At 47.9% G+C, this 12,626-nt stretch overlaps 1 protein-coding gene across 1 annotated transcript in view; it reads left to right on the top strand.

Annotated features, from left to right (window-relative positions):
* SRBD1 (S1 RNA binding domain 1) overlaps positions 1 to 12,626 on the top strand; it is a 235,303-nt gene that overhangs the window by 10,884 nt on the left and 211,793 nt on the right. The window contains exon 3 of the mRNA XM_024210689.3: positions 10,261 to 10,407. The gene's annotated coding sequence lies outside the window, so the exon portion shown is untranslated. The remainder of the gene's footprint in view (positions 1 to 10,260; positions 10,408 to 12,626) is intronic.

Below are 12,626 nucleotides of genomic sequence, written 5' to 3'. Positions count from 1 at the left end.
CCCCTGCTTAGTACCCTCTTCAACTCAAGAAATGTGTTTCAGATTCTTGCTTGCACTGCCAGTGTGACATGCCTTCTCTGGCTTGTCAGATTGGGTTTATATCTGCTGTTGAATCACAGCGCCACTCATTAGACTGATTCCCAGGCTGGTGAACCATCTATGGTACATTGGTATAAAATTAATGAAACTCCATTGATTTCATTGGGGTTGTTCCTGATTTACACTGCTACAAGTGAGGAGAGAATCAGGCATAGGCACTGACTATGTGGGTGCTCCAGGGCTCAAGCACCCATGGAAAAAAATAGTGAGGGTGGTCAACACCCACAGCTGTTCAGCTGGGCTGCCATTTAGCTGTTCGGCAGCTGGCATGGGTCCTCGGGGGAATGGGGGCAGGAAGAGGTGGAGTGAGGGCGGGGCCTTGAGGGAGGGGTGGAGCAGGGACAGGAAGAGGCAGAGTGAGGGCAGAGCCTCGAGGGAGGGGTGGAATGGGGCGGGGCAGAGTGGGGGTGAAGCACCCACCGGGAAAAATAAAAGTCAGCGTCTATGTATGGAAGGTAAAACAGGGTGTCTGGAGCCTAAGCCCCCATGTGTAGTCTCTGTCTACAGGGCATGCACAGAGGGGTCCTCTCCTAGTGAAGTGTGTTACAAAAGGCTATGGTTGACCCACACCAGTGGAGACACTGCAGGATCAAGGAGGAGGTGTAAATTGGAAGAAGTGTGACTCTCTCATCCTCTGCATGAGTCTTTGAAGGAGCCCTCCCATATATAGAATCAAATCCCTAAGGAAGGAAAAGGAAAGAGAGTAGTGGACATTTTTCTCTCTTACCCTCCAATGTACATCTCCTTAATACCAAAAGCAACCCATGCTTTCCCTCATCCCTCCCATGACAGGTGTTGTGGTGTTTCACTTTGAAAATCTGGTTACCCTTGTTGTGATGTTGCCTTATGGCTAGGGTGACCATACGTCCCATTCTAGCCGGACAGTCCTTTTTTTAAGCCCTGACCCTGCCATTCTGACTTTTTTGGCAAAACTGGGCATTTATCCCATTTGATAATCAGTTGACAAGCGTAAACTGGACAAATACACAGTTTTGCCAAAAATTGGTGTGCAACCCCTAGCAGGGCATGGAGGAATGTGCGGGGGCGGGGAGGGGGGAGAAGCGAGCAGCAATGCCAGCCTCACATCGGAGGGAGAGCTCAGGAAAGCAGCTTGGGCTGCTCCGCGTGCAGGGGGTAGAGGGGAGCCTCAGGCTCGCCCTGCGCAGGTGTGCGGCAGCGGGGACTTGGGCCGCCCTGCGTGTGGGGGAGTGAGGGGGGCCTCATGCTGGCCCCGCGCGGGTGGGCAGCGGGAGGGCTGTGAGCCGGCCTGTGGGGTGTCCCGTTTTCCCTTTGGGGAAAATATGGTCACCCTACTTATGCCAATTACAACAATGGGATTTTTTCCTGTACTCAGTCAAGTTTGGGTTTGATTAACGTTCTGTAAGCTAGTCTTACAAGACACCAGAGAGACCCATCCAAATAAGAGCAGAACTTGGGATAGGCAGCAAACCATGAACAGCTCTGTCAAGCAGTCAACATGACAAGCATTTCAGATGCCCCAGCTTTGGAGTGTCTACAGTTGATGTGTGGTTGTGTCTTGAATCTTCTTGTCTCACTTCCATTATCATCTTCCCGGAAATTATAATTTTTCATACAGACTTCGGGCATGTCTACACTACAGTCTTAATTGACCTATGTTAGGTCAACTTACAGGGTATGTCCACACTACCCTCCTTCTGTCAGTGGTGCACGTCCTCCCTAGTGGCTGAAGAGGAGCCATGTGGGGGGCTGAGAGCAAGTTTTGGTTCAAGGCTTTGTTTAAGATGGCCTTTCTCACCCACCATCTTCTTGCAAGATGGTGATTGACCCTCTCCTTAGGGCTTGTCTACACTGGCAAGTTTCTGCGCAGTAAAGCAGCTTTTTGCGCTCAAACTGCAGATGTGTACACACTGCCAAGACACTTTGTGCGCAGAAACCCCTCAGTTGCAGCACTGCAAAAAATCCACCTCGATGAGAGTCATAAGGCTACTTGCGCAGAGGCTTCAGCGCTCTATTGTCAGTGTAGACACTTGATTGCTTTCTGTGCTGTAATTGGCTTCCGGAGCTGTCCCATAATGCCTCAAGTGACCACTCTGCTCATGGTTTTGAACTTGGCTGTCCTGAAGACATGCGCCCCTCCCCTTTCAAAGCACCGTTTCTGACAGCTGTTGTGTGCTGTGCTGATCTGCTCCGGGACACAAAGCAAACCATTAATGTGGAATGCTCACGCTGTTGAACACAGAGGCAGGGGTGTGTGTGTGTGTGTGTGTGAGAGAGAGATTGCTGTGCGAGAGCCCAGGGAGGAAGGCGGGGGCTGATGTCGAGGTTTCCCTCTCCCCCACCTCAGGACTGGTTGCTTCCTGCCGCTGTCTGAACTTACAAGACAGCATACTGACATACTCTCTGTCCCCCCAAACACACTGTCTCTCCCCCCCCCCATACATACACACATAAACTCCTGTCACACACGCTCTCTCCCCCCCGTTCTGTTGAAAAGCAGCTGGCAATGTAGTAGGATGCCCATGGAACAATGGGATTGGGAAACCTGCATCATGTGATGCTGTGCCTGCCCCATGAGCCATTGCAAACCCTTCCCAAAGCACCCTGTGGCCAGTTGCACAGTGGTATAGCTACCACAATGCACTGCTGTCTTTGCCATTGCAAGAGCTGCTAATGTGGATGCGCTCCAAAGTCACAAGGTGCACAGTGTGGACACGCAACAGGGGTTTAATTCCAGCGTTTTAATAAAAGTGATATAACTTGTGGCGCAGAAACTTACCAGTGTAGACGTACCCTTAGTCAGGATCTCTCCAAGAGGCCTAAAGGTGCTGGTGCCTTTGTCTTGTTAGGTGAAAGAGAGACAACTTGGGGTTCTTTGCCACTTTCTTTTATAGTCCAGTGAACCTTTGAAGTGGATTCTTTTGAGGGTTACCCTTCAAAGTAAAGTTTATTCAAGTAGTAAAGAAGGAGACATGGAGTCTGGTGGTGAAGGAGGCTTCATGCTTCTTTTATTTTCTCCACTTCTGTTTGCTGAAATCCAAACTGTTCTTTCTGTTTCATACCATCTCCTCCTCTTGCCTTTCAAGGACCTATTTACTACTTATATGTAAATTGAGGTAAACACACTTTCCTTTGTTGAAGATAGGCTTGTTTATCAGCTTTTGCCTAGGCAGGGCTTTCTGGTTTTGAACTTGTGCTAATAATGTCATATGGGGGGAATTCATAACTTTTCATATAATACTGATACATATATTTCACCATGATATTATTGACCAAGTTGTTAGTTTGCAAATGATACCTCACAAGGCATATTTCATACAAAGATGATTACAATAATGTGTAGGCTAGGGGTGGGCAAACTATGGCCCGCAGGCCGGATCTGGCCCCTCAGGGCTTTGGATCTATCCCACAGGATTGCCAGCCCCGTGGTGCCATGGCCCCCATGCCGCTCCCAGAAGCGGCCGGTACCACCTCCCTGCCGCCCCTGGGGGCGGGCAGAGGGCTCCGTGAGCGGCACGGGGCCAGGCTAGGGCCAATAGTGGATTTACCATGGCGCCAGTGGCGCCATTGCGCCAGGCCCACGCTCCAAAGGGGCTCAGGCCGGCGGCTCTTCTCTGCTCCCCGCTCTCTCTGAAGTTTGGCGCTGCCGGCGCTGGGCTCCTCCTGCAGCAAGGTAGGCTTCTCTCCCTCCTCCCCCGCCCCTCCCTGCCGCCGATCATCTGTCTCCCAGCAGGAGGGAGGGGGAAGAGCTGAGCTCCAGCAAGCTCGCTGCTCCTAGGAGGAGGAGAGGCGGGGGTGGGGCCTTGGCGAAGGGGGTGGAATTGGGGCATGCCCCTCCAGCCATGGGGGCACCCACCAGTCAACTGTTTATGGGGCCCGTGGGGGCCTGCGAGCGATCAGCTGTTCAGCTGGGGCGGAGGGAGCGGGGGGGGACGATCAGCAGTTTTTTTGCAGAGCCGGCAGCGGGAGCTGCCACCGATCAAGGAAGTGTTTTTCTGGCTCTGAGTTGCTAATCAGCGTGACCAGTGTAGTGTAATACACTACACCGGCAGTGCTGTTTAGCTGTTTTTTGGCCACCAGCCAATCAGCGAGGGGAACTCTGCTCCTGGAGCAGGGGCTGAGTGACCCCACAGGTGCAGCCCCGCCTCCTTCTCCTACCTGCTGCTTGTAGGCAGCAGGCGTGCTTTCTCTGGCTCTGCAGCTGAGTAGCTCCCAACCTTGCGCTTCAACCTCTCACCCAACTAAAGGCAGCCAGTAGCACCAGGGGGAGGGATAGCTCAGTGGTTTGAGCATTGGCCTGTTAAACCCAGGGTTCTGAGTTTAGTCCTTGAGGGGGCCACTTAGGGATCTGGGGCAAAATCAGTACTTGATCGTGCTAGTGAAGGCAGCTGGCTGGACTCAATGACCTTTCAGTTCTATGAAATAGGTATATCTCCATTTATTATTATTACATATTTTGACAGAACAATGGGTTTCAGCAAATCATAACTTTTCCCATGATACCTTACATGGCATGCTTTATATGAAATATAAAAAATATATACAAATGATGAATATGGGGCTTACAGTGCACAGCACGCCGCTCCCCTGAGGTATAGAGCAATGGCTCTCAAACTTTTGTACTGGTGACCCCTTTCACATAGCAAGCCTCTGAGTGCGACTCCTCCTTATAAATTAAAAACACTTTTTATATATTTAACACCATTATAAATGCTGGAAGCAAAGCGGGGCTTGGGGTGGAGGTTCACAGCTCGTGACCTCCCAAGTAATAACCTCGCGACCCCCTGAGGGGTCCCGACCCTCAGTCTGAGAAACCCTGGTATAGAGTATCAGAGGGGTAGCCGTGTTAGTCTGGATCTGTAAAAAGCAACAGAGAGTCCTGTGGAACCTTATAGACTAACAGAAGTATTGGAGCATAAGCTTTCATGGGTGAATGCTCACTTCGTCAGATGCATGTCTGGTATAGAGTGTCACAGCTAGAAACTCCAAGGCTTGGGACTTTTAAAAGGAGACTGGACAAAACATGCAGTAAGGATCAGCCCTGCATTGGCAGGGAGATGGACTGAGCCAGGATGATCACAGAGGGCTTTTCCCTCTGTAACTTCTATAATTCCATCCCACTCTCCTGGGAGTACAAATTCTGGTACTAAAGACCTGGTGCTTGGATCCCATATTGCCTTGCACTGGGATTGGGAATTAGTGCCCTGACATGCAACTCCTCCTATTGTGCCAGTGTAGATCCTGCTGTTAGTACAGCTATTTGCAGGTGCCCTTGTGTTTAGCTGTATCTTTGGACTCAGTCCCTGAGTGTATCCCCACTAAACTGAGAGCTAAACTGACACTACTATCCTGCTGTGTGGATCCCAGTGTGCTTGTACTGTGAATTTTTGGCATGCACATGTGGCTATATTGATCTCTCTGTGCTGGTAGTGCTACTTCCTTGGTGTGATGATGACATTATGCTAAGATGAATCCTGAAAATAGTGTCCTGGTGTGATGGTGGTCACTCTGTGCTGTTCATGTGAATCTTGCATTTTTGTATGCTGTGTTGTTGTAGCCCTGTTGTTCCCAGGAAATTAGAGCGACAAGGTAGGTGAGGTAATATCTTTTATTGGAGCAACTTTTGTTGGTGAGAGAGAGAGAGAGACAAGCTTTGGAGTTTCACAGAGTTCTTCTTCCTGAAGAAGAGTTCTGTGAAAGCTCAAAAGCTTGTCTCTCTCACCAACAGAAGCTGGTCCAATAAAATATATTACCTCACGCACCTTTTTTCTCTAATGTGTATAAATATGCTGAAAATAGCCTCCCCCCCCAAACTGGCAAAGGTGCTCGGAGGAGGGGGCGGAGAGGAGCGAGCGGTGGGCGGGGGGAGGAGCGGAGTGGGGTGGGGCCTGGGGAGGGCACCCACCGGCAAAACCAAAAGTCAGCACCTATGCCTCCAGCCCCCTGCCGTGAGTACCCCACGACCTGAGCCCACACACCCAGCCATTTGCCCTGACCCCTGAACTCCCCTCACGCCCTCCCCAGCCCCCTGCACCCTGCCACATACCCAGCCCCCCTATGTCCTGACTCCTGCACCCTCCCACATCCCCACCCCCACCCCGAGCACTAAATGGGAGCTCCTGCACCCCTCACACCGTTCTATTGTTAATAAAACCTGTGCAGCTATGTGCTGTGTCAAAGACAATTTCTGTGTTGATCTCCTGTCTTTTACAATCAAGTTGAAATGCCCATTGTGATCCTGGGAGACCCTGCCTACCGCTTAATGCTGTGGCTTATGAAGCCATACATGGGGCACCTTGACAGCAGCAAGGAGCTGTTCAACAACAGGCTGAGCAAGTGCAGAATGACTGTTGAGTGTGCTTTTGGCCGCTTAAAGGCCCACTGGTGCTGCCTATATGTGCTGGACCTGGCTGATGACAATATACCTATGCTTATAGCTGCATGCTGTACACTCCATAATATTTGTGAAGGGAAGGGTGAAAGCTTCACTCAAGGATGGACCGCTGAGGCTCAGTGCCTGGAGACTGAATTTGAACAGCCAGAGACCAAGGCTATTAGAGGGGCACAGCACGGAGCCATAAGGATTAAGGGTGCCTTGAAGCAGCAATTTGAAGCTGAAAACCACTAATGTTTGTTGCTATGCTCGGGAGTGCAGTGCTTGTAATGCTAGGAGGTGATTGTGATTGGTACAGATGATGCAATATGAAGGTTTAAGATAATTGTCTGATGCTTTCCAGGGCTATGTTTGCTTTCAATTAATAGAATAGATTGCTTTCAAACCAGCCCAATTCTTTTATTAAAAAACAACAGCTGGAGGAGAGAGACAAACAAAAAAACACATCAGCACTGAGGGGGTTTGGGGGAGGGGAAGGTCTCAGGAGGAGGTGGGGGACGGTTAAAGATCTGTGTATGTCCGGGGATCATATTCAACCTTCTCCTTTAGAGTACAATGCAGTGGGTACTGTACTTCAGCAGAGCTAAATTGCAAAGGGTCGGGTGTTGAGTGCAGTAGGTACTGGGATTCCACAGTGCTGGACTGTGACGGGGAAGGAGTGGAATGCTGCGGGTACAGACTGGAGCCAGGAGGTTCATAAGAGTGTGTTGGCGGTGTCTGGGGGGTGCATGGGAAAGTGTTTTGTGACTGCAGCTGCAGGGGAGGGCGGGCGCGTAGCTGCTCGGTTTGCAGTGCTAGTATCACCTGGAGTGTGTCTGCTTGGCGCTCCATAATGTTTAAGAGCTGCTCTGTGGCTTCATTCTGGCATGCCGCATTCTCCTTTCGGTCCCTCTTCTCGCTGTCCCGCTGTGACGTTCCCCTCTGCTGTTATCCGGACCGGTGATCTGCTAAGTCACTCCAATCCTTGACTCTGGGAGCCAGCCTTACCTTGCTCTGCTGTAAGAACCCCCACTCCTGGGCTGTTCACACATAGCTTCTGGCATGTAAGTTGCTCCCAGCTACTTGCAACCGAATGACACTAGCCAGTATCTCCGGTCCCAGACACAACCGTAGGAACCCCCATCTTGCAGTGTCCAGTTATGCCTGCTGGACACTGCAAGCTTATATAAGTTCATCAATTTTCCAAAGAAATTGATATGTACCAGGCTTGTTATCCCAAGGAGAGTCTCTGACACGCTTCAAACCAAGCGCACTGCTTCAGGTAGAATAAACAAACAGATTTATTAACTATAAAGATAGGTTTTAAGTGATTATAAGTCAAAGCATAACAAGTCAGATTTAGTCAAATGAAATAAAAGCAAAACGCATTCTAAGCTGATCTTAACACTTTCAGTGCCCTTACAAACTTAGATGCTTCTCACCACAGGCTGGCTGGTTGCCCTTCAGCCAGGCTCTCCCCTTTGATCAGCGCTTCAGTCACTTGGTGGTGGTGATGTCTGTAGATGTAGGTGTAAGAAAGAGGAAGAGCTTGGCAAACGTCTCTTCCTTTTATCATGTTCTTTCCTCCCTCTTGGCTTTGCCCCTTCTTCCCCCCCCTCTTCAGAGTCAGATGAGCATTACTGAGTCTCTCCAAGAAAGGTTGAGCAATTCCCCTGGTGTGGGCTCATGCAGATGAGTCATTGCATTGTAGCTTCCTTGCTGGACAATGGCTGTTGATGGGTTGTTTGTTTGACACCCCGCCCGGGTGTTGGTTACTTTCCTTGCTGTTGCCTCTGGGCAGCTAATATTTGGTTGATTCCCCTGACTTACAGCATGTTTTAGTGACAACCATACTACACAATTCTCATAAATTCATATGCATTAATGATACACCTCTACCTCGATATAACGCTGTCCTCGGGAGCCAAAAAATCTTACCGCGTTATATCGAATTTGCTTTGATCTGCCAGAGTGCGCAGTCCCGCCCCCCTGGAGCACTGCTTTACCGCTTTATAACCGAATTCGTGTTATATCGGGTCGCGTTATATCGGGGTAGAGGTGTATACATATATGGATAGAAAAATGAGTTTCATAACCTTTTCCCTAATGCCTTACAAGGCATGCTTTATAAATAAGATTGCGTTTATATGAAAATGAGGAATATGGGGGTTATAGCACGCTTCCCAAAGGTATAGAATGTCACACCCGCCACTCCTTCAATTCCTGTTTTTTTGGCTGCGGAGTGCATCATAACCTCACGCAGAAAGTCCTCTTTAGTTCTTCGTGGCCGCTTTCAAATTCTGCACAGCCGTTCAGCCGGCGATAACAAAGGGGGAGGCTGGGGTCCCAAGGTCATCTCTGGGAAGCCAAAATGCAACATTTTACAGAAGCAGTATGGTTTGCAACACACAGAACACTGATTCAGTGATTTAAAACACAGCCACTATTCACATACCTGTTACTAACTGGCTGACCCCAGGCAAGCACACATGAGCCACAAGACCCCCAAAATGGTGAGTAACTTCAGGGGCAGGGGAAATCAGTGTTCCTGGACTCTACTGTACACTGGGCACATGGCTCTTGGGGAGAGCCAGCACTCTGGGGGGGGCCTGATAATCATTTCTGTCCCCATATTTTCCATAGGCTGTGTTCATTATGGAAGATATTGTGCTGCTGAGGGTGAGCAGGGAATCAAGGGAGGGTCTTTTCCAAGACTGCGGCTTCCGCCCTGGCCCTTACGTGGCTTGCCTGAGTGCGGCAATGGTTCCCCCCGCTCTCCCCTGTGATGGCAGAGTGGCACGGGAAAGTTACTGTTAATGGGGCAAGAAACAGCAGCTCTGCCAAAGAACCTGCGGCAGCGAATTGCCCAGTATCTCCATGAGAGTTTCCTGGAGATCTCTGAGGCAGATTCCCATGAAGTGAGGGAGTCAGTCAACAGCCTGTTCCGCTGCTCAGACTAGGCATGTGGTGGTACGTGCATCATACAGACACAAGCCTGCTTTCTTCACTCCTCCTGCACCCAACAACTTGCTTCAGCGATTCCCAAAATCAAATCCACTTATCAGGAGCCTCCTCTTCTGTTTGCACTTCGCTAAGATCCGACAGCTGTGACTGGCTAGCCTGCTCTGGGGTAGAAAAGAGGTCCTGGCTGCATGCATCTCTGACCTCAGAGTCATACTCTAGCGCAGAAAGCTGTATGCCTCTTGTCAGGGTGGTTTTTTTACAGCACTGCAACTGCGCAGTTTCTGCACATTAAGTGGCTTGACAGTGTGTACACCTCGGGAGTTACAATGCAGAAAGCTGCTTTACTGCGCAGAATCTTGCCAGTGTAGACAAGGCTTAAGACAATATGCTTTTAGGCCTTTTTTATTATTAACGTTTTTTCTCTCTTTGCTGTTGTTTTTAAGAATCTGGCTGAAGTCACTGTATTTTCATGCTGTTCACAGGCTCCTGAAGGGAAGTCTATATATAGCAGGAGCAAAACCCATTGGACCTGCTGAGGAAGTATGGTTGGTAAATGGGGATGCTGTAACCTGGAGACCCAGTCTAAAAGTGGGGTGAACCATAGGAGTCCGCCTTGAAAGAAGTATAGGTGTGGGCCTGTCACTTGAAAGGGGTGCCAGAGAGAGGTCAAAGGTTCAACTCACCCTGAACCATTACACTAATATGTCCTGCTTTTTAAGAAATTATAACTTCACAAACTTTAATAATGTTCTTTCGATGTAGTTATTTTGCAGAAGCTACAAAATTAAAATGAAATATCTTTTCATATGTCTTTTGTAAAAACAATAAAAATCTGATTCATGCAGGAGTCTGGCACAGTGACCTTTCAGCTTTAAAGATCAGAGGAAAAAGGAGAAAGAAGTGACTGCGTGAAGGAGCAAGAGTATCAGAGAGAGAAAACAGCTAGCAGTGCAGCTTGTGAAGGAGAGAAGAGTAACTGAGAAAGCTAAAAGGTGAGTAGTGTCCTGTGTGTTCCATGCAGATTTATTGCCTCCTCTAAGAGAGCAACATTCCCCCATTCACATGAATGGGATTTCTGCCTGTAGAACAGCATTAAGAAACTGGTCTATTATTGACAGTGTTTTCTGCAGTGGGAACCAGTTCTGAGTGCAATTTAACTGCTGGTGCTGGTTGACGTAGGGTTCAGTCATGCTTTCTGCAATGGTGCTAGAAAATGGTTTTGTCCTATCAACAGTAGCGGTCTAGTACCAGTTCATGGAGGGGGAAGCTGCTGAAAACCATTGTTGGTAGTAGGTCAAGTTCATAGTGCCTGGGTGGGGTTGATTTAAAGGGCTATGTTTGCAAAGGGACACAGTTACCTGGTTCACATGTGCAAATGTATGGTTTTCAGAGCACATACCCTGCTTTGGAAAAACTGGCCCCAAACACCAAGGAACAAATTGATTTTTTTTTCTTTTTGGGCTATGCTCCTGACATGGTATCTGAAATTTTAATGCAGGCAGGTGCTGTCTTATAATTCTGGGATACAAACTCCACCTGTCTGCTTACAATGATATGGGCCAATCAGTTTAAAAAAAATCTGACCAATCCAAGCACATTTATTGCGGAGTTGTACCCACTGCTTGCAGAACAGAAACAGAGATAATTTCAATGTCCTGTTGTTGGCAGGGATAGATATAACATGCTGATAGGTAAAACCATGTAAAAAGTAAGATCTAGTCACCCTAGAGAACAAAAGCCAGTTTTAAGAGCCCATTCAATTAGCAGGACATCTAGATGTTAAGAAGGGTGACTCAAATTCAAATAAAAAGAACAGGAGTACTTGTGGCACACCTTAGGGACTAACAAATTTATTTGGGCATAAGCTTTCGAAACAAGTACTTCTTGTTCTTTTCGCTGATAGACTAACACGGCTACCACTCTGAAACCTATCAAATTCAAATGTTACCACTGGTCTGTGCACATGTAAGGCTAACAACTTCAAAAGCTCGGGGGAATAATGGGTAACTTAGCCATTTCCCTGGGAATGCAAGAGTGGATCCTGCAGAGATGAGCTAATCAAAGTGCTTAACTGATGGGCAAGGCTCAATCCTCTATGATTACATAAGAGAGGATATTTGAACCCAAACACAGCAGAACAGAGGAGGGGGAAGAATTATGTGGCGGCTTGCCAGATTTTCTTACAGAAATGGTATATAGGCAGTTCTCTGTAAGTACATGATTTTAGGATCTTATCTACTATTAATTTAATAACATCTTGAAAATAATTGTTCTTGCTCTGGTAATTGTTTTATGCAATATGTTTGCTGAAGGATCAAAAATGGACACCGTGTAGAGTCAAGCACAGGAGTTTATTACACACAGCGCTGGCGGAGTGTCATTTTGCTTATCAGGCTCAGAGACACTGCAGAACAATTAATTACAATAGATTATATAGGGTGCTCATTGGGCGGAGAGAAACGACAGGGATGGGTTTCCCAAGCCCCTGGATAGGTTCTAGCAGCAAGACAAGATAAGTACAATAAGCCAATGGTCTAAAAGATTACATAATGGCTACACCCAAGGCTCAAATTAACATATTGCGGACATACAGGTAATTACCCCCAAACAATGTCTATTAAAGTGTATAGGTTAAATCCTAATTTTGGGGTCCACAGGAATGCGGTAGCAGCTGTCCCAGTTGACCCAACAGGTACATTCCTGGAGATTTAAAGCAAAAAAGCAGTAATTAGTATTTAACAATAACAATTGTTTATAAGTTTACCCTTGCATTTCTGTGGGCTAGGATTGGCATACATCTGTGAGGGAAGGGTGTCATAACTTATGTCAATTATATTAGGCCTCTCCCTGAACTCTGTCTGGGATCTGAGGGGTATTGTACCACTATCTCCTCCCTGCATTAGGGAGTAACCGTGAGGTCTTTCTCAGCGCTTCATGTGTCTATAACTCGTGATGAGGACGCCCAACTACATTCGGAGTTATGCTGACTCTGCTCACTGACTTAAAACACACAAGGTTATCTGTTTACCCCAGCTTTCTCTTAGCTATGTATTGTTCTTTGTTAGCTAGTCCTCATCTGGGCCTATATGAAAAGTTCTTAGCAGAAACCGTAGTTAAGATTTTACATCCACAGCAAATGAATTTTGGCCCTTCATTTGCAAACAATTATTTTTTAAATATTGTTTTGTTTTGTTGTATCCAAATTCAAAGA

The sequence above is a fragment of the Terrapene carolina genome, unplaced genomic scaffold (assembly GCF_002925995.2).
Source record: "Terrapene carolina triunguis isolate 2854851 unplaced genomic scaffold, T_m_triunguis-2.0 Scaffold120, whole genome shotgun sequence".
Lineage (NCBI taxonomy): Eukaryota > Metazoa > Chordata > Testudines > Emydidae > Terrapene > Terrapene triunguis.
Note: the sequence above shows the minus strand (reverse complement) of the source record. Positions and strands in the feature narration are given on the sequence as shown.